This window comes from Indicator indicator, assembly GCF_027791375.1.
Source record: "Indicator indicator isolate 239-I01 chromosome Z unlocalized genomic scaffold, UM_Iind_1.1 iindZ_random_scaffold_108, whole genome shotgun sequence".
Classification (NCBI taxonomy): Eukaryota; Metazoa; Chordata; class Aves; order Piciformes; family Indicatoridae; genus Indicator; species Indicator indicator.
The window spans coordinates 26,867-53,044 of record NW_026539152.1 but is presented as its reverse complement, the minus strand read 5'-3'; the positions used below and the strand labels follow the sequence as shown (position 1 = coordinate 53,044).

Below are 26,178 nucleotides of genomic sequence, written 5' to 3'. Positions count from 1 at the left end.
CCACAGCAGCTTGCCCAGCAGCACAATGCCCGGGGAGGGGGCTGGAAGCTCTCCACACAAGGAGACTCCACAACCTCTCTGCTCCAGGCCTCCAGCACCCTCACTGCAATGAAGTGTTGAGATGAAACCTCTTGGGTTCCAGTTTGTGCCCACTGGCTCCTGTCCTGTCCCTGGGCACCACTGACAAGAGCCTGGCTCCATTGTCTTGTTGAGCATTGCTCAGATGCCCTCTGGGGCTGCTCTTCTCCAGGCTCAACAGCCCCAGGGGCTCTCAGCTTTTCCTCATCACAGAGATGCTCCAGGGCCCCTCAGTACCTTTGCAGCTGCTGCTGATTCTCTCCAGTCTGTCTCTCTTGAACTGGGGAGCCCAGAATTGGCCCCAATGTGGCCTCCCTAGGTCAGACTAGAGGGCCACATGAACCTTCCTCAACCTGCTGACCCCTGGTCTCCTTGGCTACATGAACCCATTTCTGGCTCATGATGAACTTGTTCAGCAGCATCCTCAGGAGCTTCTGCATAAAGCTGTTTTCCATCACCTCCACCCCCCACAATGGTAGTGGTGCAGGACCCTGCTCTTGCCCTGCTTGAACTCCATGAGGTTCCTCTCTCCCACTCTCAGCCTGCCCAGGTCTCACTGACTGGCAGCACAGCCTGAGGGCTGTCAGCCACTGCTCCCAGTGCTGCACCATCAGCACTGCCTGAGGCTCCACTCTGCCCCTTCACCCAGGTCATGGTGAAGATGTTGAACCATACTGGACCAAGCCCTGACCCCTGGGGAATACCAGAAGCTACAGGCCTCCAACTAGAGCCTGCACTACTGATCACAACCCTCTGAGCTTTGTCCTTCAGCCTATTCTCAACCTCACTGTCAGACCCACACTTCTTGGAGATGGTGATGTGCACCTTAGAAAATCCTAGTGAACACATATCAGCCAAAAATGAGATGAAGACTGGGGCAAATCTGTGCATTTTTCTCCTCCCTTTCTGCAGTGGGTTTATTTCCAGCCTCTTCAGAGAGCTAACATGGTGCAGTGCTACTGGATGCTCTTGAAGAGGACAAAAATATATATGGAAAAAGAAAGAGCATCAGCTTCAGCCCTGGCTTACCAAGAATATTTACAGTTTATATGCAGCACAGGAATGGTTCAGCAGCGTAATTTGAACCAGGCCAATAACTACCCCACAGCTCTCACAAACCATCTAGTACCACAATTACAGTGCTCCCAAACTTCTCCTTTCCTAAACAAAAAGAGTAAAATGCTATCTCTGCTTTAAATTAGAAGATCACACCAAACAGCACAGTTCAGAGTGTGCATGTCACTTCTCTTTTTCCATACCCCCATGACTGAAAGGTAGTTAATTATGGAGTTATTTAGCTGTATTAAACATCCTTGTGCCAACCACTGCATTTGTCCATGCCAGGAAGAACTGCTCCATGTCTGCTGTCAACAAGAGGGCACAGAAAAGCATCAGCTCCAGGGCTCTCCTGGGCTCCTGCAGCCTTAAATATCCCTTCTGCCCCACTTGGCAGTGACTCAGGAGGAAAAAAAAATTCTTCATGATGCAGCAAGGTACAGGTGAGGTGCCTGGCCATCCTTTGCTAAGGGACTTGTGGGCTCTTAACCTTGATATTACTGCTCACAACACTGAGCATCAGGGCAGATGGCAAACCATAATCCCCCCCTCTCCCATCCTCTGAATGAAATCTTCATCCCAGGAGTGATTGCTCCCCTGCCTGAGAGACAAGAAAAGCTCATATTCAGGACAGAGCTCCCCAGGCTGTGCCATCACTCCAGGACCCACTGACCCCTGCATCTAACCCTAAGCTGATTGCTCTCTTTGGAAACCAAACCCTCACACAAGGGTCAGGAAGGGATGGCAGAGGGTTTCAGTGCTTGGCAAAGTGCAGGTAAGGATGTTCCAGTGCTGCACATCCCTCTAAGGCCTAAATCATAGAAATATAGAATGGGAGGGGTTAGAAGGAACCTCCAGAGATCATCAAGTCCAAGCCCCCTGCCAAAGCAGAGTTATCCAGGGCAGTTCACACAGTTACACATTCAGACAGGTCTTGAAAGTGTACAGAGAAGGAGACTCCACAATCTCTCTGGGCAGCCTATTCCAAGCCTCTGAGCACCTTCACAGCAAGGAAGTTTCTCCTCATGTTGAGGTGGAATTTCCTGGGTTCCAGTTTGCATCCATTGTCCCTTGTTCTATCACAGGACACAGCTGAAAACAACCTGGCCCTTTCCTGACACCCACCCTTCAGACATTGCTCAGATCCCCTCTGGGGCTGCTCTTCTCCAGGCTCAACAGCCCCAGGGCCCTCAGCATTTCCTCATCAGCCACATGCTCCAGTCCCTTAATCACCCTTGTAGCCTCTGCTGGACTCTCTCCAGTAGCTCCCTGTCCCTCCTGAACTGGAGAGCTCAGAACCAAACCTATTCCTCCACATGTGGCCTCATTAGGACAGAATGGAGGAACAGGAGAACCTGCCTTGACTTGCTGGCCACACTCTGTTGAATGTACCCCAGGGTATCACTGGCCCTTGTAGCCACAACTGAGCAGAACTCCACCAGAACTCCAACCAAGGTCCTTCTCCATGGAACTCCTTTCCAGCAGGTCAGCCCCGTATCTGCACAACCCCTAATACTGATCCACTGGTACCTGATGCTGGGATGTCTGCAAGAGCTCAGCATCCCCAGCACATGCAGCATGAGCCCAGAAGCTCCAGCCTAGCCCGAGAGTTTCCACCCACAAGCAAAGATCTCTCATAGGAAAAGACCCAATTCTTCCTCTCCATAAAAACCCAAAAATGCTGAAGGGACATAGCCAGCAAGGGACACAGACAACACAAATATGCTCAAGGAGCAGGGTAAACAAATTAAATACTGTGTTTTAGTTGTTAAACACTTGTGGCAGTTTGGGCTGGGTGCCCCCTGCCACTGCTGCATGAGATACACCTCTGGTGTCCTGGGTGCCCACCCAATAGGGGTGGACACAGGAAACGGAGTATTTCTACCCATAAATCCTGCGCCCTATAAAGCCATCTGCAGAGTCATCCTCTTCCTCTTTCTTCCCTCTCTGCTCCCATGGGAGATGTCCTCTCTTACCGGGTCATGCCGGGGGGTATCTCAGGCCTCTTAGGCCTGACTAGGCCTAATGCCAGGAGGAGAATGGAGGGGGGGGCAGTCTCAGACCTGGCCAGCCTGAGACTTGCCTAGCAGTGGGAGGCGGGGGGGAAGGAAGAGCCCTGAGGGATTGGGTAGACCCTCAGGTGGGAGGAAGGGAGGATTGGGAAGCTTTTGGGAATTCTGTGAGGGGGTTCTGTATGCTTTAGGATGTTCTTTTCCACTATGCTTTGTAGTTTGTAGTTTTTCTGTATTTTCACGAATCACTTTTCCATTTAAACTTTTCCATCATTCTCCAATCCGTTTGCGTGTGTCATTCTTTCGGGGCAAGAGATGTTCTGGCTGGCCTCAAACCAGCACAACACTATATATATATATATATATATATATAATTTTGAGCCAGAGAATGCAAATGTAACTCACGGAGAGTGCTAAATGCAAAAGGAAAGACCACAGCACACTGCACAAGCATCTCCAGTTCCTCAGTGTGAGGAGCAGCAATGTGTGTGCTGCCCAGGGCTGATAAAAACACACAAAGCCAAACAGCCAAGGCAGAGGAGTTCATCTACATCAAGCCTCACATCCCCCATCCTCCTCACACTCTCAGTGACAGATCCAGGGAAAGCACACAGACACACACCCAGACCATGACCCTGTCAAGTTGGGGCTCCTAAATTTGGGGGAGCATCTCTGCTCATCCAGACACATTCTGGATTAGTGCTAGTAAAGCACACACTTTGCTGGCTGCCTCCAAGGTCCAGGGATAATTTCCTCCCCCTGCCCACAAGAGCTGTGACACTGATGGATGGCTCCACATCTCCCACCAGCAGTAAATCTGCTCTGTTTCTCGTGGCTGAGTTTTATTCCCACTGCCCAAATTAACTCAGATGATGATCTGCATAAAGTGTCACAGCAGTGGCTTGGACAAGCAGACTATGCACCATTTATCCACTGCCTTGTTAGCATTTCTAATCAAGGAGGGGTTGAAAGGCTTTGGTTCACCACTGCACCAGCCTTAAGTCACCATGTGCAGAGGTAAACCTGGCATCAAGCCAGGTGAGCCTCAATACCAGGATACAAATACTGGAGGTATGCTTGAAGGCTTTAAATAAATGTGATTTCCAGGGTGATTTCACAGAATCCCAGCATGGTTGGGATTGGAGATCCTCCAAACCAAGCCCTCTGCTCAAGCAGGGCACCCATAACAGCTTCCCCAGCAACACAATGGTCAGTGGGGTTGGAAGCTCTCCAGAGAACCTCTCTGGGCAGCCTGCTCCAGGCTCCAGCCTTTCCAGATTTTCCTTACCTTCAGGTAGAACTTCCAGTTTGTGCCCCTTGTCCCTCGACCTGTCCCTGGGCACCACTGAGCAGAGTCTGGCCCCAGCCTTTTGCCCCCCACAGGTCCTTTATCTCTTGCTGAGCATTGCTCAGATGCCCTCTGGGGCTGCTCTTCTCCAGGCTCAACAGCCCCAGAGGCTCACAGCCTCTGCTCCTCACAGAGATGCCTCAGGCCCCTCAGCAGCTTTGTAGCCTCTGCTAATTCCTTGTCTCACTTGGAACTGGAAGGCCCAGAACCAGATCCAGAATTCTAGGTGCAGCCTCCCTAGGACAGAGTAGAGGGAGAGAAGAGTCTCCCTCAACCTGCTGGCCACACTCTTCTCCGTGCTGGCCACAGGGACCCCTGGCTTTCTTGGCCAAGAGGGCACCTTGCTGGCTCATAACTAATCAATAGTTTCACACAACTAACAGACAACTCCTGTCTTCTCATCTTCTCCCCTACCATTTCTCTGTCATGTCCCAGCAGGGCTCGTTACTGCAGGCTTAATTAAAACTGACAGGTTCAGAGTCAAGGTCTTGGGCACACACAGCCCTGTTCTCCACACAGCAACAGGCTGAGAAGCAGAATTCCTCTTGCAGCAAGTCTAGCAAAAACAGGAAGACCCCCAGGCGCTTTGGGATGGCACAAACCACCCAGAAAAAGCCGCTCCTGGGCTGGGGAGCAATTTCCTGGTGGGCTGAGAGAACTGGATTTGCTCTGGGCAATGCAACAACCCCTTAGGTTGTGACTTTGCTCCTCTACTCTCTCAACACAGCAAAACCAAACCTCTCTGGGAGGGTTCAGGAGACTTACCTGCCATGGCTGCTCTAACAAACCATCACGCAGCAGCCTGAGCTGTTACAGCAGGAGATCTATGCCTCTTTAATCAGAGCTGGCAGCACTTGGGGTCTGGCTGCCTGACTCCTCCTGCTGCACTGGTGCCTTTCCAGGTTGAGCACAGGAGCCTTTGCTTGCATTGAAGCCCAGCACCAGCAGCGGGACAGGCTGCCTGCTGTGAGGATGCAGCTGGGATGAAATCACAGGGTACACAGCAGGGCTGGATGTCTAAAGCTGGATTTGAAGCATGTGCTCCACTGATCTGCAACAAAGCCTCCCCCCAAGAAAGCCTTCAACAACATTAGAGCTGCACCACAAGATGCCACCAGCCTGCTGTGTGAGGACTTTTCTCCAGGTCCTGTCGCATCGATCACCATCCCAATGACCTCCAGAAAACAACAAATTTATCCTCTGTCAATCTATCATCTGCAAGATAGAATCATAGAATAGCTTAGGTTGGAAAAGACCTTTAAGATCATAAAGTCCAACCACTAATCCAGCACTGCTAGGTCCACCACTAAACCATGTCACTAAACTCACCATTTGCTCTACAAGACACTTACCATCACCACCCAGCCTCCGCCATGCTGCCAGAAAAACAGAAGCTCTACACATCCATAAAGTCCTGCAGAGTCCCTAGGGAAGCACAGAAAGTCTGGTGCTAAGGCAAACCCAGCCAGAGAATCACAGAATTGGACCTTTAAAGCTCCTCCAGTCCAACCCCCTGCCCTCAGCAGGGACATCCCCAACCAGAGCAGGTTGCTCACAGCTCCAAACAACCTCACCTGGAATGCTGTCATGGATGGGACATCTCCCACCTCTGGGCAGCCTCTCACCACCCTCAGTCTCAAACGCTTCTTCCTTCTCTCCACTCTCAATCTCCTTCTCTTAGTTTAAACCATCACCCCTTGTCCTGTCAACACAGGACCTGATGAACAGATTGTCCCCAGCTTTCTTACAGGCCCTGTTCTAAGTACTGAAAACCCCTAACTATGCACTTCACTTGCAGCTCTCCTGGAAGAGGTGCAGACATCAGGGGAGCAGCAGTTTGGAGCAGAGGACTCAACACCCCCTTCCCAACATCTCCCCTGCATCCAGCACCCAGAGGACACTCACAGCCCCACTCCAGCACCACCTACCCAACCCAGCTCCTCCTGTGCTCGTTATCACTTTATCAAATCACTGATAAAGAAGTTGCCACATTGCACAGAATGAAGAAAAAAAGATCTTTGACATGATCTTCAAGGGGAATCAGGAGGAGATCCACGGTTCTAACTCCACTACACAGACAAGTTTTTCTTTCACAGTGTTACTGGGGCTTTACAGACTTGGGAATTTTCTGATTTTTTAATTAAAAACCCCACACAGGGGTCAGGTGTCTGCAGAGTATGACTTTCACCAGTCTGTCATATTGCAAAAGTTAATTCCTTTCAGGCTACCTTCTGCAAATCCCTGTTGATTGGCATTAATTACCCTTCTCTCACCTAATTCTCAATTAAACAAAACCTTGAGCAGTGCTCTGGTGTCATCTTGTCTTTGCAGTCCTGTTTATCAGCTCAACTCCACATAAGCACCTTCAGGAACAGAAGCTGGTTCCAAAACATTCTCAGTATTCACCATGTACATTTGATTACCAATAAAGCAGTTAAAAAATGCCCTTTGAGTTTCAACTCAGTAGTTAAAAATGCCCCTTCACCCCAGGTTTTCTCAGTCCTCTATCTATAATGCTGCCTTGTGATGCTTCAGAGAGACCCATAACCATGTTCCTTCCCCCCACCATCTATTAAGTGACTTTTATCACAGAATCACAGACTGGTGGGTGTTGGGTGAGACCTCTGCAGACCATCCACTCCAACCCTCCTGCTCCAGCAGGGCACCCACAGCAGCTTGCCCAGCAGCACAAGGACCAGGGGGGGTTGCAAGCTCTCCACACAAGGACACTCCACAACCTCTCTGGGCAGCCTGCTCCAGCCTCCACCACCCTCACAACAAACAACTTTCTCCTCCTGCTCACATGGAACCTCCTGGGTTCCTTTTGTGCCCCTTGCCCCTTGGCCTGTCCCTGGGCACCACTGCAAAGAGTCTGGCCCCAGCCTCTTGCCCCCCCCCAGCCTTTCTCTCTTGCTGAGCATTGCTCAGATGCCCTCTGGGGCTGCTCTTCTCCAGGCTCAACAGCCCCAGGGGCTTTCAGCCTTTGCTCCTCACAGGGAAGCTCCAGGCCTCTCAGCAGCTTTGTAGCCTCCACTTCACTCTCTCCAGTAGTTTCCTGTCACTCTTGAACTGGGGTGCCCAGACCTAGATGGAGTACTCCACATGTGGTCTCACCAGGCAGAATAGAGGGAGAGGAAAAACCTCCTTCAACCACACTCTTCTTCATGCACCCCAGGAGACCACTACCCAGGAGTGTCTGGCACCATCCTCTTCACACCTGTCCTTCAGGTATTGTTAAGCATTGAGATCACTGTATTAATATATAATATTTAAGATTAAAACAGTTCTGGGAGGAGCCAGGCTCAGCAGCACAGGGCTGCCACAACCATTGGATGCAGCAAGGGGAAAGGCAGGAATTTCAGCTGGAAAAATGAAAATCAGGATCCACCCCTAGTCTGTAACTGTGGTAACAGAGTTTGGCGTTCCTGGAGTCACAAGCACCTTCTGAAATTCAGAGTAGATATTACCTCATTCTGATCAGTTTGTCCTCCCTAACAGACACTGCTATGCCCAAACATCACCACCAAAATCTCCCTTAAATAGCAGAGGAAGCTCTCCACCACGGGATTTTCAACCTTATTATGAAGAAGTAATTGGATTAATCAACCTGTACAGTTAGTCCTCACCTTGCCAGAACTCAAGCTTTGAAAACCCTTGTGGAGCATCACTCTGTGCCTGCTTAATTCAAAGGGCTTTTGACCTAGAGTTGGATTTATGGGATATTTCTTCAGCACTTTCTAAGCAGAGGGGTATGCTGGAAAGATCCCCAGGGCCACCTCCCTGTCCTCTTCATTTCTAAGGAACTGAAGGAAAACAAATTGATTACCAAGGATATAAGTAAGCAACATTTTACTGGTTATAACTAAGAAAATTCCTGCATTAAAGTTTGTCAACAAGGATATTTTACGATGCCTGGAGAACAACAGCAGTGGTCAAGAGACAAAGCTGGAATAAATAAATATTTGAAGCAGTGAACAAGTATTCACACACCATTGTTTGCTTAGGAATGGGGGGCAGAGAAAGGGTCTCCTGCAGGGAGGGATTGCTCTTGGACTTCTGTGGTATTGCAATAATCTCCAGGTCACTGGGAAGGTGACTTGAGCTTGGCTCCACTTCTCCCAGGACCATCCATGTACCAGACTAGAGATGTGGACTCCTCTTAATTATGTTAATGCACATATTTTGCCTCTTCTATCCAGTGAGACAAAGACAACAAGCAAAGGAAAATGACATTGGTTCAAAACTGAGAATATCAAGGGTGGGAAGGGACCTCTGGGGATCATCCAGTCCAACCCCCCTGCTAAAGTAGGGTCATCCAAAGCAGCTTGCCCAGCATCACAGTGGCCAGGTGCCACACTGAGGAAGGTTTCTTTTTTACTGTAGAAAATGGGTGGTACAGCACAGGCAGGCAGCTCATTTCTTCTCCTCACTACCTTATCAGCTGTCCAGTTAAAATACTGAGATTGTGACTTTCCACATCCTCTAGCACTGATATCCTGTAGCCTCTCATTAATACCTCACAGCAGCTCCCTATAAAACTATCCCCTAAATCACAGAATCATTTCGGTTGGAGAGACATTTCAGATCATTGAGTCCAACCATGAACCCAGCACTGCCAGGTCACCACCAAACCATGGCCCTCAGCACCACAGCTACATAGCCTTGAAACCCTTCCAGGGATGGGAACTCCATCACTGCCCTGGGCAGCTGGTCCAAGCCTTGACAACCCTTTCAGGGAAGAAGTTCTTCTTCATGTCCTTCTGCAACTCAAAATTCTGAGCTGATGGAGATGTGTCTTTCAGTATCCTGCCTTATGTAAGCTTTACTCTCCCCTACACTTATTAGAGGAGATTGTTTGTGTGCTGCAGGAAGGGCTCAATCCATCTTCTCTAGCCTTTACCTCCTGGTTTGAATTTCATCCATGACTTGGCAATATCCCCCATGAGTTAGGCAAATCCAAGGTTATCTCTTCCCCTTAGATGCGTGGTTGCCCCAGCAGCACACAAACATACACTTCCATGGCAGCTCAAACACAGCTCCCATGAAACAAGGAAGTGTCCACATGGGAAAACATGCCAAACAGAAGGAGAAAATAAAAACAGATTTCAAAAGATCACTGACTCTTAACCCAGCACTTCCAGGACACCACTAAACACGTCCCTCAGCACTACAGCTTTGAAACCTCTCTAGGGATGGGGACTCCACCACTGTCTTGGGCAGACTCTTCCATTCCCTGACAACCCTTTGGGGAAAAAATTGTTCCTCATGTCCAACCTAAACCTCCCCTGGTGCAACTTGAGGCTGTTTTTCTCTTGTCATGTCACTTGCTCCTTGGGAGAACAAAACGTACTTTCCATTACCTTCCATGTATGCTGAGCAATGAACAACTCCAAGCCAACTCATTCATCTCTTCCACCCACAGCCAAGCAGGCTGCTAAACACCAACCACTCTTTGCCACCATTTCAGTTGTCCTCTCCATGGCACCTCTCACCCTGCTGCTCCTCACCAAGCTGGCTCTCCCTGCAAGGAGGGCAGCAAGCCCCTATCAGAGTGTTACTAAAGCTACTGCCAAAGCACAGCTTGCCTGTTCCCAGCCAGGCTGGAGATAAGAGCAGCTTTCTGTCAACAAATGGGACACGCAGAAACACCTCAGCAAGAGCAGAGACTCAGAAGAGAGGGGTTTGGGGCCTATCAGGGCATCAGTAAGATGGATTCACCAGGAGAAATGCAAATATTTGCTCTCTCTTGCTCTCACCCATCCTCCCAGTTTTGTTTTTGCAAAGCTGGGGCCACTCCAGATGCAAAGCTGAAGGATGTCCCAGCATTAGCTGGAGAGCCACGTGCCAAGCTGCCCTGCAGAACAAAACTAGCTCAGCCTAACACCCAGGGGACCTGCTGGTCACCTATCTCTGGTGCCTTCAATCATTCCCCTATGGATGTGGTAAAGGTGTCTCCATATCTCCATGCTTCTCCATTGCTGACACTCCAGATACACAGATTGCACCAGGTTGGAAGGGGCCCTCAAAGGTCATCTTGTACAACCCCCTGCAGATGCAGGGACATCTGCAACTAGATTAGGCTGCCCAGGGACACAAAGATTGGTCTTCAGTGTCTCCAGGGACAGGGCCTCAAACACATCCCTGGCCAACCTGTTCCAGTATTTCACCACTCTCATTGTGCTGAACTTTCCTTCTGATGGCCAGCCTAAACCCCCCCTGCTCCACTTTCAAACCAGTGTCCCTCATTTTAGGCTGCATCCAGTAGAGTGTGGCCAGCAAGGCAAGAGAGGTGATTCTGCCTCTTGACTCTGCTCTGCTGAGACTTCACCTCCAACCCTGCCTCCAGTTCCGGTGCCTCCAGCAGAAGAAGGACACAGACCTGGCCAGAGGAGGCCACAGAGATGATACAAGGGCTGCAGCACCTCTGCTATGAGGACAGGCTGAGGGAGCTGGGGGTGTTCAGCCTGGAGAAGAGAAGACTCTGGAGGGATCTTAGAACTGTCTTCCAGTACCTGAAGTGATCCTGCAGGAAGGCTGCAGAGGGACTTTCCATGAGGGTGTCTAGAGACAAGACAAGGGGGAATGGTTTGAAGCTGAGGCAGAGCAGGGTTAGAGTGGAGCTGAGGAAGAAGTTCTTCAGTATGAGGGTAGTGAGACTCTGGAATAGGTTGCCCAGGGAGGTCATGGATGCCTCCTCCCTGGGGGTATGGAGGGCCAGGTTGGATGAGGCCTTGAGCAGCTGAGTCTAGTTGAGAGGGGTCCCTGCCCATGGCAGGGGGGTTGGGTCCCCGAGGTCCCTTCCAACCCGAGCCATTCTGTGATTCTATGATCCTGGCTCTACAGGCCCTTCTAAACACTACCTGTAGGTGCCCTTCCAATATTTCCAGCCACAGGATCTGAGCTCCATCCTAATGGATTTCAGAGAAGCCATCTCAGTTAAACCCCAGGTCTTTGCAAGGTCTGCAAGCAATGCAGGGGCAGGGGACAATGTGGCTGTGACCAGGATGGGCACAGCACAGACACAAACAGAGCTTGCTTCAGGTGCCAGCGCTGACGTCCCAGCAAGAACCCCCAAGAGACTGGTTTTCACAACAGCTCTTTTCAGAGCAAAGCTGCTTAACTTGTTTAAAAGAGTATTTCAGCCTGTGCTCAGAAACCTTCACACACAGTTTCCAGTGTCAAAGGGTTGGGCTTCATTTGAAAGGGAACAACCAGGCTGGATTGAAGGGAAGAAATGTTTTACACTGAGAGAGATGAGACCCTGTCTCAGGTTGCCCAGAGAGGTGGGAGAATGCTCCAGTTCTGAGGCTGTGAGCAACCTGCTCTAGCTGCAGAGGTCCTTGGTGACTGTAGGGAGGTTGGACATTTGAAGGTCTCTTAAACACAAACCACTCTGTGATAACCAAACCTCAGCATCCCTCCTGCCTGTGTTCAGGCAGCTGGGAAAGCTCACAAGCTGGAACTTCCCTGCTCCTCCGATGCTTCTGAACTCCCTCCAGGGTCTGTATTGCATAGGAGAAAGCCCACATCTGGTTTTGCACTGACACTGAGCAAAACAAGTGGCAAATCTCTTCCCATAACAAAATACAAAAGGATAGGGGCTGCTCCAGACTCCCACAGTTGTATTTGGTGATCAGTCCTAATGTGTTATTTACCACCACAGCAGACTGATCCCAGCATCACACACTCAACCTGCAGAAATCAAACACAAGATACATCCCCAGGAACTGTTTAGACCCCCAGGGCCTGTTGTGACAGGATAAGGGGTGATGGTTTGAACTAAAAGAGGGAGATAAATAATGGAGAGAAGGAAGAAATGTTTGACACTGAAAGTGGTGAGAGCCTCTCCCAGGTTGCCCAGAGAAGTGGGCGATGTCCCATCCCTGAACCATTCCAGGTGAGGTTGAATGAGGCTCTTAACAACCTACCCTAGTTGCAGATGTCCCTGCTGACTGCAGGGGGGTTGGATTAGATGACCTTTAAAGGTCCCCTCCAACCCAAAACATTCTAAGATTCCTTGATCCTATGATGATTCTCTGGTTGCTTCAGCTTTTCTTAATCTTTGCCTGGAAAGAAGGCTAATGAAATAAAAACCAAATCTCCATTTTTAACTGGTCTCCTTCCCTAAAACGACATCCTGAACACATTCCAACTCAACTAGCTAACATGAATCCTTTAGATGGATGCTGTGACACCCAAGAGCCTCCTCCAAGCCTGAATCATGGACACTGGACAACTGCCTTTAGGCAGAAGCCAGCTTTTAAAGCTGACATAAACAGCCAAGACACCACTAAACCATGTCCCTCAGCACCACATCTACATGACTTTGAAAGCTCTCCCCTTCCAAAGTCAAGGAGATGTGGTGCTGAGGGACATGGTTTAGCGGTGTCCTGTCACAGCTGGGTTAACAGTTGGACTGTTAACGATCTTAAGGGTCTTACCCAACCAAAATGATTCTATGATCTACAAAACCTGTAGGATACAAGGGGCAGTGCTGTTTAAGGGGTTGAATCACAAAAGGTGGCTGCGGCCAGGGCCCTCTTGAAACATCTCGAGCATTCCTCACACGATGAGCCACGGTTCAGACCTACATTCACGTCCAGCACATCTAGCTGCTGGGCTGGGGCTGGCTCTTGCAGGCCTTGGCCACTGCATTTTGCTCTGTCCTGACCTGCTAAATTACAAATGTTCTGTGTTAGCAGGAGCCATGTTAGTGGAGCCATGTCCTTCCGAAACTGCCTCCTCACTCCCAGACAAACTAAATATGCTGAACTATTTTGTCTGACTGCAGGACACATTTGGCCAGATCCTAGATATATTTTAGCTCTTCCCAACTTTTCCTGCTGCTTCCTAGGCATGTGAGAGCAAGTAGGCAAGACCACTTTCCTGCCCCTCACTCCTGAGTCATCCAAAGATCACAGGAGCTCTCAGCATCACACATGAACTTCGGCCAGGGCTTTAACATCCACTGCTAATGCCTCAGAAATTCCACTTGAGTATTTCATGGGACACAAGGATAATTTGGAGTTCAGAGCTCCCATGAATATAGATACATAGAATGTTTTGGGTTGGAAAAGACCTTTGAAGGCCATCTAGTCCAAACCTCCTGCAGTCAGCAGGGACATCTGCAGCCAGAGCAGGTTGCTCACAGCCCCAAATCACCTCACCTGGAATGGTTCCAGGAATGGGGCATATCCCACCTCTCTGGGAAACCTGTCTGCTATGCCAGTGACCAACTCACCCAGAGGTAGGTGCAAAGGAAATGGATTTATCTAGACAAGCATCTTCCAGCTAAGAGCATGTAAAAGTAATGTTTGCCAACAGAGATGCACCAAAAAAACTGCCAGTCTACAGGTGTCAAGGCAAAAGCAGCAAGACCTCAATGTGAGACAAATGCTGAAGGTGCTTGAAGTTTATTATAAATGTGGCTCTTACAAGAATAGAATTTGGGGAACCACTCAGAAAACAAGAGTGGGTTGGTTTTTGTTAATATGGAAGAGAACCAATGGAGTCCGTGACGAGAAGCAAAAGCAGAACATTACAAAACACCTACAGATGAATCATCACTCAAAAAAAGTTGTGTTTGAAGTAACAGCAACAGGTTGAAATCCTGGACAACATTCCAGGATCCAGCAGAAGTTCCAACACACATACACACTCCCCAAGGTGGAATTTTTCCCTACAAAACAGTTCCATGCAGCATCTTCCCATTTTGATGTGGGCTCAGACACTGCTCCATCATGTTGGACATAGATACCAGCAGGGCAAGTTGCAAGAGACAGGCAGAGTTTAGCTCCAATATGAAATTAAGACACAAGTGTTGTTGCCATACTCTGGAAGGATGACAAAGTTGTTTTTAATAAGGGGTTCTAAGAAGTTTTAAGCTCAAGTTGGTTTGGCTCAGCAAAGGGAAAATGCTTCACACAGGAATGGCCTCGAGTTGCTTGACAGAACTTGCAGTGCTGAAAATTAGGCAGCTACTACTCCAAGAACTCTCTCTTTTCTTCTCTTTGAAGAACAAAAAGGTTGTGTATGACAAAGCTAAGCATCAGGTTTGGCTTTCTCACAGTTGTGCAACATCACAGTGCTTCAACTCTGCACCTTCTGTTGCAGTTTCAGCCAGAGGCCCCTGAGAACACTGTAACTGGGATGAACCATACATGAGGTTTGTGGTATGAAGAACACACAGAAACCTGGCTCCATTAATTGAAACCATTCTGTCAGATGTGCTTCATGAGGTGGTGTCCTGGTGAGGCTGCATCTGGACTATTATGTCCAGTTCTGGGACCCTCACTTCAAGAAGGACCTCAGGGAACTGCTTGAGAGACTCTGGCACAAACCCACAAAGATGCTGCAGGCAGTGGAACATCTTCCTCAGGAGGAGAGCCTGAGGGAGCTGAGGGCTCTGTAGCTTGGAGAGGAGGAGCCTGAGAGGTGACCTCATTGCTGTTGATAAAGATGTGCAGGGGGAGTGCCCAGAGGCTGGAGCCAGGCTCTGCTGGGCGATGTCCAATGCCAGCACAAGGGGGAGTGGAGGAAGCTGAGCCATAGGAAGTTCCATGGAAACAGGAGCGAAAATTTTTTCACTGTGAGGGTGACAGAACCATAGAACATGCTGCCCAGGGAGGCTCTGGAGTCTCCCTCTCTGGAGATACTCAAACCCCACCTGGATGTGTTCCTGTGTGATCTGCTCTGGGTGACTGTGCCCTGGCAGGGGGGTTGGACTGGATGAGTTTTTTTGCCCCTAACATTCTGTGATTATGTATGACACCTTCATGAGCCAGGACACTCAAAGCAAACTCCCACATGGGTTCCTCAGCTAATGCTGGTTGCCAACAGCTAGCCCAGAGCCACAGCACGCTGGTCACCCCCAGGTGGACCAGAGCTGCAGCACAACATCCACTATCACAACACACATCAGCCACCCCTGTGGCCAAGGAAGCATCCCAAAGGTGACAAGCACCAGCAATCTGGGGATGGACATCTCCAGATAACCCAGATTTCTTCCAAACCAGCAAGTACTAGTGTTTTCTTTTTCCAAAACACTATCAGAACAGCAAACCAACCCATCTTGAGCCTGGGAAAAGGGTCAGCACAACCAAGTGACACTTAAAAACGACAAACAATTATCAATTCTCTCCACCCTGTGAAGGTTTCTCCCTCCCCCCACCATGTCCTAACCTCTATTGTCTGAAAAGCATTTATCTGAAAGTGGGTCATGTCTCCTGGCATTACTAAATCTTCCCAAATTTCCCCTGATTAGTCAAAGGCGATCTCCTGGCTGACATCTGAGTGATTGAGGCAGTGGGTAATGCCATTTCTCCCCTGAATGAGCCACATCAAAGAGGGTTAGAAGGCAAGAGACGGAACGCCGGATAAAGCGGTCACCAGCAGATTGTCCCCACAATGCTACCCAGGAGAATTAAAAATATTTGGAACACCAGAGGTGCTAAAAGGAGGAAACCTCATCAACTTAGAAACTGCATGGACTGAGGGTTAAAAACATTTCTGTGCACTGAAATCCTGGGGATGCACTCACGGCCCAGAAAGCCAAGCAGAGCCTGGGCTGCAGCAGGAGAAACACAGCCAAGACGGCCAGGGAGGTGATTCTCCCCCTCTGCTCCACTCTGCTGAGACCACACCTGGAGCTCTGGGAACAGTTATGGAGTCTCTGTTCCAGGAAGGATCTGGAGGGGCTGGAAGGTGTCCAGAGAAGGGCCATGAGGATGAGCAGAGGGCTGGAGCTGCTCTGCTCTGGAGACAGCCTGAGAGAGTTGGGGTTGTGCAGGCTGGAGAGGAGAAGGCTCTGAGGAGACCTTCTGGTGGCCTTCCAGGATCTGAAGGGGGCTCCAAGAAAGCTGGGGAGGGACTTTGTAGGGTGTCAGGGAGTGATAGGACTGGGGGGAATGGAACAAAACTAGAAATGGGGAGATTCAGATTGGATGTGAGGAAGAAATTCTTCCCCATGCGGGTGGTGAGAGACTGGCAGAGGTTGCCCAGGGAGGTGGTGGAAGCCTCATCCCTGGAGGTTTTTGCAGCCAGGCTGGAGGTGGCTGTGAGCAACCTGCTGTGGTGTGAGGTGTCCCTGCCCATGGCAGGGGGTTGAATGATCCTTGAAGTCCTTTCCAACCCTGACAATTCTATGATTCTCCACCAGCCACAATGTCCAGCCAAAGCCACCACACTGGAGACTCAAGGATTGACCTGCTGGAAAGCAGCTGCATGGAGAATGACCTGGGAATGCTGGTGGATGACAAGTTGACCACAAGCCAGTAACATGTCCTCATGACCAAGAACAAACGGTTTCCAGGGGTACACTCAGAAGAACGTGACAGCAGGTCAAGGGAGGTTCTCCTTCCCCTCCACTCTGCTTTAGGGAGGCCACACCTGGAGCACTGTGTCCAGTTCCCCACTTCAAGAGAGACAGGGAGCTACTGGAGATAGTCCTGCAGAGGCTACAAAAAATGTTGAGGGCTCTAGAGCATCTCTGTGAGGAGCAAAGGCTGAGAGCCTCTGGCACTGTTGAGCCTGGAGAAGAGCAGCCCCAGAGGGCATCTGAGCAATGCTCAGCAAGAGAGAAAGGCTGGAGGGGGACAAGAGGCTGGGGCCAGACTCATGTCAGTGGTGCTCAGGAACAGGGCAATGGGCACCAGTTGGAACCAAGGAGGTGCCATGAGGAGAAAGTTGTTTGTTGTGAGGGTGGTGGAGGGCTGGAGCAGGCTGCCCAGAGAGGTTGTGGAGTGTCCTTGTGTGGAGAGCTTGCAACCCCCCCTGGTCCTTGTGCTGCTGGGCAAGCTGCTGTGGGTGCCCTTCCTGAGAAGGGGGCTCAGTCTGGATGATCTCCAGAGGTCCCTTCCAACACCCACCATGCTGGGATTCTGTGATTAACAACAGCCTAAATTTAGGTAATGCCTTGCAAATGATTAAATATTAAAGCAGAGTCTTCTGAGACTGAAAAGAATGAAAAACAGTAGACCTGATATTCAAAAAAGAGAATATAATTTTAATCACAGAAGAGTAGAGGTTTGGAAGGGACCTCTGGAGATCATCTAGTCCAAAATTCCTGCTAAGGCAGAGTCACCCAGAGCAGGTTGCAAATATCACTTGTATACAAATTATAGAAGCATAGAATGAATCACAGAATGGCTCAGGTTGGAAAGGACCCCAGACATCATCTACTCCAACCCCCCTGCCATGGGTAGGGACACCTCTCAACCAGACTCAGCTGCTCAAGGCCTCAACCAGTCTGGCCTTCAACACCCCCAAGGAGGAGGCATTCACAACCTCCCTGGGCAGCCTATTCCCGAGTCTTACCACCCTCACACTCAAGAACGTCTTCCTAAGAACCTGCATTCACAACTGTCATCCCTTGGAACAGGAGGATGCCATGGGAGGACACACAGCTGGGACTGGAGCTAGGGCTGACCTCCATTCTTGCAGGAAAAAAAAAGAAAAAAAAAAAGAGAGAGATGAAGCTCCTAAGAGCTTCTCAGGTCAGTGATTAGATGAGATCTGGGCAAAGTTTAGCAAGAGCAGGATTTGCATTCTGCTGATTTACTTCATGTGATCTTCCAGCACTGACACTTTGTACTGGAGCAAAGGCTGCCAGAAAACAGCACCTTTTTATCAGTGAAAAAGATAGAAAATATATTAAAATCATATTTAAAAAAAAAAAAGTGAAATCTTGGAGAGTAAAGACTTTTAGGCATTGCCAAACTGCTATTCTGAGAACAGATTGGTTTTAAAATAGATATGGATTGGGGCACCATGTCATTCCTTGGACAGAAAAAGGGGCCCCAGGGAAGCTACTTTTTGGGTAAAAACAGTGTTTTTTCTTCCTGACACTGGGCTAGGGGATGCAAACATCAGTGCAGCTCACTCTTTAGGGACTGTGAGGTGAGGGGGCTGGAGGGAAAGGCTGATGAGGAGAGGCTGAGGGAGCTGGGGGTGTTCAGCTGGAGGAGATTCAGGGGGGATCTTATCACTCTCTACAACTACCTAAAAGGAGTTGTAGTCAGGTGAGGATGAGGCTCTTCTCCCAGGCAACTTGTGACAGGACAAGAGGGCATGGCCTGAAGCTGCACCAGGAGAGGTTTAGGATGGATGTTAGGAAGGCTGATTAGGCACTGGGATGGACTGCCCAGGGAGGTGGTGGAGTCACCATCACTGGAGGTCTTTAAGAAAAGGTTGGCTGTGGCACTTGGTGGCATGGGTTAGCTGATGTGGTGGTGTCAGGTCATAGGCTGGACTTCATCATCTCAGAGGTCTCAATAATTCTGTGATTCTCTGAGTTGTGCAGCCTGAAGCAGCTTCATCCTTCCCACCTCTTCAGCAGGCAGTGTCAAGTGCTGAAAGCCAGACTGAAGCTCATTCTGCTCCTAAAGATGATTTAAACTCACCTGCATGGTCACGTAAAGGAATATTTCAGGTTCCCCAAAGGTGTGTTCATGTTCATCTGGCACCATGGGGACAGTCCCCATGCTGGGGATGGATTTCCAAAGCAGGTGTGAACACAGCCATCACCCACTGCAACAGCAGTGAGGAGGTCAGAGCATGAAAGGATGAAGATTAGCTCTGACAGCCTCAACTCTGAGTTTATTTTGGCACGATGAGAGCACACAAAGCTTCAAAGCAGCTCCCAGCAAGCAGGCAAGGGGCTGGATGGCAGAAATCACCCACAGGGGTTGGGATTGTGAGGCTGAAATCCACAGCTGTTCCTGTCACCAGTTGCACCAAAGCACCTTTAATCTTGACCATTGGCATTTTCTGGAATTCAGATTTATTGGCCAGGCCCAAACAAAATCAAAGGCTTTAGAAAGGAAAAAGACAACAAGCAATGAGAAAGAGATTTCAGACCTGATAATTTGAGGCTCTACAGAAGCCACCTTTATATCTCTCTGGCCTGGATCTTTACAATAGCCAGGCCATAAAATATGCTGTGGGAGAGCCAAAGGCAGGTCCAGCCCATAAGCAAAGCCCTTCAGTCAAAGACCTCCGTCCCTCCAAAAGCCATCCAGCCACAAACAATGCATTCCCAGCTGCCACACAGGACAAGAGCAAACTGCATCCCTGCCACACCATGATCTGGGAGAGAAAACCCCAATATCTGAGGAGGGAAGTCTCAGCAGACACTCCTGAAGGCAGCTCCTCACCAGCTTGCAGGTGAAAGGCTCACACTGAGCAGACACAGCTTTCAAAAGAGCATTCAGTGGTGTTAAAGGTCTCGCTGCAGCCAAAACTTGACTTTTTGGTTTCCTTAACTACAAGATGGATGATACCCCACCCCTGAAAATATTCCAGGTCAGGTTGGACAACATGGGCTCTGAGCAACCTGATCTAGTGGAAGATGTTGCTGCTCACTGCAGGGGTGGGGGGAACTAGGTGACCTTTAAAGGCCCTTTCCAACCCAAAACATTCTGTGGAAGTGCAGGTGCTCATGGTCTATCCCAGCAGAAAACTGACTTCTTCAAAGGCCAGGTAGAGACAGAACAGCAAGGGGACATCAGGGTGACGTTAAGACCCCAGCTGGATGAACAGGCCAGTGACAAGTGGAGTCCCTCAGGGATCAGTGCTGGGACCAGTCCTGTTCAGTATCTTTGTTGGCAACACAGGCAGAGGCATTGAGTGCACCCTCAGAAGGTTTGCTGATGACACCAAGCTGTGTGGTGCAGCAGACAACTGAGGGGGAGGAATCCATCCAGAGGGACCTGGACAGGCTGCAGAGCTGGGCCCATGACAACCTCAGGAGGTTCAACAAGACCAAGTGCAAGGCCCTGCAGATGGGTCAGGGCAATCCCAGGCACTGATAGAGGCTGGGCAGGGATTGGCTTGAGAGCAACCCTGAATAAAAGGACCTGGGGGTGCTGGTGGATGAGAAGCTCAACATGAGTCACCAGTGTGCACCTGCAGCCCAGAAAGCCAAGCAGAGCCTGGGCTGCAGCAGGAGAAGTGTGGCCAGCAGGGCCAGGGAGGGGATTCTCCCCCTCTGCTCCACTCTGCTGAGACCACACCTGGAGCTCTGGGAACAGTTCTGGAGCCTCTATTACAAGAAAGATCTGGAGGGGCTGGAAGGTGTCCAGAGAAGGGCCATGAGGATGAGCAGAGGGCTGGAGCTGCTCTGCTCTGGAGACAGATTGAAAAAGTTGGGGCTATTCAGTCTGGAGAAGAGAAGGCTCCCAGGAGACCTTCTTGTGGCCTTCCAGTATCTGAAGGGGGCTACAGGAAAGCTGGAGAGGGACTTTTGAGGGTGTCAGGGAGTGATAGGAGTGGGGGGGATGGAGCAAAACTGTGAGCAACCTGCTGTAGTGTGAGGTGTCCCTGCCCATGGCAGAGGGGTTGGGACTGGATGAGCCTTGAGGTTCCTTCCAACCCTGACAATTCCATGATTCTATGACTTGGCCTTCTATTTCCTTCATTACTTCCAACCTTTGAACATGGTAGTGAGGGTAGGTGACGAGAAATCTGCATCAGTCTGGAGAAGGATCTTCTCCTGCACCTCCACCTTACCTCTCAAACAGTCCACATGGCCCTACTAGGAGACATGGGACCAATCCAAGACCACAGCAGTCCAGTACTGCCACATGAAGGCCATGTTGTCAGAGCTCAAAGAAATTAAGAAGCATAAATCCAGAAGGGAGTTACTCAACTTAATTAGACTGAAAATTAGAGCCTCCATCACCTCGGTGTCTCTGAGTCCACTCACTGAGATATGCTTACACTGGCATTCTGTTTGCTTGGGGTGTAGCACCAAGGACCAGCTTCACACCAGGCATGAGTCACACACACACCAGTCAGGGTTTGGGGTTTTTTTTTGGTGGGGGTGGGGGGGGTTAGTTTATTTTAAACAGTTTTCAACACTAATTTGCTAAGACACACGTTGGCAGCCTCAGCTGCCTGCTCACGTCCAGCCTGCTCGAGGATTTGGCAGCTGGAGGTTTGCCTGAGCCACCTCAAATCATCCCTGTGGGGCTTTCAGAAGAAACCAGACGTTCCCATCACCGTCCCCTATGCTTTTTAAGAGCCATCTTTAAATTATTAAGGGTCTTTTTTTTTTTTTTTCCCTTTGAAGAGTGGTGACTCGCCAGGACGTGTCCCTGAAATGTAAAGTGTCATTTCAAGGAGTAGAGGCCATGATTCATCCACCATGCATCCTGCCCTCAACAGCCCTGCAAATGGGTGGCTGGCACATCCTACCAGCACCTCACACCTCAGCATAAGGGAGCCTGAGTGATGACTCACAGAAGGGTGAAGGCATGGAGTAGCTGGGTTTAAGTGCTGGTTCCACACTTCAGTGGAGGCACCGAGTGAAACACATCTCCTCATGGAGCCCGCCAGCCCCCCGGGGCTGCCCATTGCTCAGCAGGATGGGAAGTGGGCATGAGTTGAAAGGATCAGTCAACCTCAAGCATGCAGAAAATGTTCTCAAGGAGGAACTAAGCTGGCAAACAGAGCCTCGTGGGCAGAAGGATGTATGAGACCCAATGGGAACATCCAAAAGGCAGGATGGACAGGTGGACACAGCACACATCTCCTACTGAGGAGCACCCAACACCTGAAGCACTCCAGCACCAAGCATCCAGTCAACACAAAACCACCCCACTAGTACCACCACTAACAACCATAAGGGACCAATGGCTATGCATTAAGGAGAACATGGTCAGGGTATCCTACAACCTGCCCTGCAGCTTAACAACTGGACTCAATCTTAAAGGCCTTTTCCAACCAAAACTTTTCCATGAAGTAGGGAGGGCATGGAGACATGTTACACAGCATCAATGGTCCAGAGCAGGTTCTGAAAGTACTAACAGCACCACCAGCTTCACATTGGCAAGCACAGGGGACTAGAAGCCTAAACAAAACCGAGCTCAAGGAGGAGAAAATGAAGATAGAAATCCATTTTTAAACAATCAAATGGGATTTGGTTAAAAATGGTGAAGAAAGGCTGCATGGCAGGTCAGAAGAACACACTGCTGGAGAAGCTGCACCACCATCCTACCATCCTGCACCAACCACAGGTTTGGGGCCATGTCTTGCAATTAAGAGCTTGTATATTCCTCACAGTAAGGGTTTATGCACCTCTGTTGCTTATAGCTCTTGTCCTACAATACAGCCTTTGACAAGTTTAATCCATTCCACAGAATCACAGAACGGTTTGGGTTGGAAGAGACCTTAAAGAGCATCCAGTTCCAACTCTCCTGCCATGGGCAGGGACACCTCCTACTAGAAGAGCAGATTTAGACTGGATGTTAGGAACAGGTTCTTTAGTGGAGTCTTCACAGATTCTTTACAGGGTGGTGGAACACTGGAACAGGCTGCCCAGGGAGGTGGTTAGGGCCTCAACCCTGGAGATATTCAAAGTGAGACTTGACAGGGTGCTGGGCACCTGATCTAGTGGAGGATGTCCCTGCTGACTGCAGAGAGGGTTGGACTGGATGACCTTCAGAGGTCTCTTCCAACCCAGACCATTCTGTGACTCTGTGATTCTATGAAAGCACAGCTGGGGAAAAATTCCCACTTCTGTGCTGCAGGCTCTTTCCTGTAGGTGTGTTCCTCTCCAGGAAAGGCAAAGAGCAGGAATGCCAAATCCCTGATAGCCTCATTAGTAAAATTAATGAGTTTACTACCACCCAGGTATCAAAGAGCATTCAAACAAGGAAGGCTACGTGAAGTCCATCACTCATCAACCTCTGGTCCTTCCCAGCCTCGCCACCAACTCCAAACACCTCTCAGGACCCAGTAAAGCCCAAACCCAGCCTCCCAAGGTGTGTCTTACAGCAGGCCAGAGGTATACAAGGGCATTGCTTTACACAACCATCTCAAGCCACACAAAGCTCGCAGGGGAAACTTTTTTCCCCTTTTGCTGAAGAGGAAATTCTTCACCAAGGTGTTTTGCAAACATTTCAGGCGCCTGCCAGAGCTGGAGGTCTTGCTGCAATAAAAGCAGTCATCTCCCTGACCTGAACTGCAGTTCATGCTGATATTCCTTTAACCACTTCAAAATACCTCTGTTTGCAGAACAGGTCAAAGAACAGCCCCATAACACCACAGAAAAAAAGCAGCCCAGCTCAGGGCTTCACATACGCTACACTGCCAGCTAACCCAGAAGGTCCAAAGTCCACCTTCATGCTAAATTCAGTCTACTCCTTCAGCTTCCTTCCCAAACAACTATCAGAAGTGAGGGTAAACTACTCCTTTTTTGGCCACAGCTATCAACTAGTGGGTATGTAAACTACAAGTCCAACATGCCTAGAACCACATTGCACCATGATGACACAGATCAGCTTCAAATACAAGCACAGATTAAACACAAACACATCCAGACTTCTTTCTTGGTCATCAGAAGGGATACAGAAGGTCACATTGAGGCTCATTACTTTCTACACCTAGTTATTTGGTAGCAGAGACAAATGAGTGAATCAAAAATCCTCCCTTGTAAATAAATTCCTCAACAGCAGCCAGCACACAACAAATTCCCTCTAACTCCTTCATTAAGGTGATTAAAAAAAAAAAAAATTACTCACCCCCTCCCACCCCACAAGAACCAGGACCTGCTGGTGTCCCCCAGGCTTCTTCCATCCTTCCCCTTGGAGTTAACCCAGCAGATGGCTGCAACCCAAGGTGTGTGCATGGGGATTTCCCACACACACACACTTTCACACTCTTAAAACAGGATCAAGGCAGGAATTCTTTTGCAGCACAAAGCCCTGCAGGAGGACATGCACCTGCACAGTATCAGGGCAGCATGGGGGAGAGACTTCAGCCACCTCCTGCCCATCAAGGTGGGCACCTGTCCACAAAGGCACCAGCATCCATCTCACCCCTCTCCTATCTACTCGAAGCCATACAACCAAAGGACTGAAGAGTATTTAAACCTCCAATTTGGGCTTTGGTTTTCCCTCCTCCACACTGTCCTGGAGAAGCTAAGAAGGTCCCTGAGCTGCTGTGGAGGTGGCTATACCCTTGGCACAATCCCCAGCTGGAGAGAGCAGGCTGGAGCAATCATATTTTACATTTCAATAATTTTTTTTCCTCTCTGCCACTGCAGATAATAAAGAGGCAAGATCAGGAGGAGACTGAGGTATGCCAACAGATCCAGGTCCTTCAGCAAGGCAGCCCCATCCTTCAATCAAAATCCCAGCATGGCTTCTGAGCTGTCCCTGCCCTTTGTGGTGTGACCCAGACAGGTTTTCATAATCTAAAATCAAGAGGAAAACCAATCCAAAAAACCTTCAAGTACAACCTGCTTTTCTTAACGGGGTTTCAGGAGCTCTGTGGCAGAGCTCCCACAGATGTCCTTCCTGAGACTGAATCCCAAACTTTCACTCTCCCCTACACTTATCCCCAGAATTTTTTTTCTACAGAATACTTACAAAATCTCTCTCCTTCCCATTTGCTCCTCAACCCCAAACCAGCACACAAGGCTAAGGATGAATCCTCCCTGAGCCTTGAAGAATAAATCATTTTTCAGAAGGTTTTATGCCAGAAGGTTCCTGCCAATTCATTGACTCAATCAGCCTGTGATCACTCTGGCAATATTTATTTGCTTTTGAAAAGCTTCTCCCCTGAGGCCAGAAACCACCAATTCATTCCAGCTACTTTATTTAACACAACTTCAAGTGAAAACCAGAGAGTTTTTCTACACCCAATGCTACAGAAAAGGGCATTTTTTTTAATGCATTAAGTCCTAGAGCCTATTAAAAAATGCTTGGTTGAAAAATAAAAAAAAAAAAAGCAAGCCACTCTGCACAAGGAGAGGAAAAGAAATAAAACCAGAAATAAGTACTATGGTTTCTCACTCATCCAGAGCTTGCAACCTTCTCAGAGTCTATCTTGAGCTGCACAACACCCCAGGAGCAGACAAAAAAACAAAAAAAACAAAAAAAAAAAAAGAGGCACAGCTTATCCCCCACCCTGGCAGAAGCACTTTTTCATTACACTCAAATGAACAACTCACATGTTTTATGAAGCACCTTCAAGAGAGAACATCCAGGAGCAAAAGCAATTGTACCTGGTACAGCAATATGAAGAATCATAGCATGGCTTGAGTTGGAGGCAACTTTAAAGCTCATCAGCTAGTTCCAAATCCCCTGCCACGGGCAGGGACATCCCCCACTAGACCAGGCTGCTCAAGGCCCCAGTCAGCCTGGTCTTAAACACTTCCAGGGATGAGGTATCCACAACCTCTCTGGAAAATCCACTCCAGTGTCTCACCACTCTCACTGTAAACAGTTTCTTCCTAATCTCCAGTCTCAGTCTTTCCTTTTCCAGCTCAAAGCCATTGCCCCTCATCCTGTCACTACAAGCCCTTGTCAAAAGTACCTCCACAGCTTTCTTCAGGTACAAGAAGGCTGCTCTAAGGTCTCCCCAGAGCCTTCTCTTCTCCAGGCTGAACAGCCCCAACTTTCTCAGCCTGCCCCCATAGGAGAGGTGCTCCAGCCCTCTGACCATCTTCGTGACCTCCTCTGTACCCTCTCCAAGAGATCCATCTCCTTCTTGTGTTGGGAGCTCCAGAGCTGGAGCTTCACCTCTCTACAATGAAGGCCACCCCCACAAACCAGTCTAAGCTCCACTTCCTTGCTGCAAAGGAAATCATTGCTTGGAGATGGCATCTTCTAGGGGCCAAGTCCTCCCTTCATGCTGCCCAGCACCCAGCTCATAGGGGCAGAGCAGCCCCATTATCTCCTT

The 26,178-nt window shown here is 49.4% G+C and overlaps 1 protein-coding gene across 1 annotated transcript in view; it reads right to left on the bottom strand.

The window, feature by feature from the left end:
- Window positions 1–26,178, bottom strand: part of LOC128979964 (unconventional myosin-Vb-like) — a 93,475-nt gene that overhangs the window by 62,136 nt on the left and 5,161 nt on the right. The gene's annotated exons all lie outside the window — the stretch shown is intronic.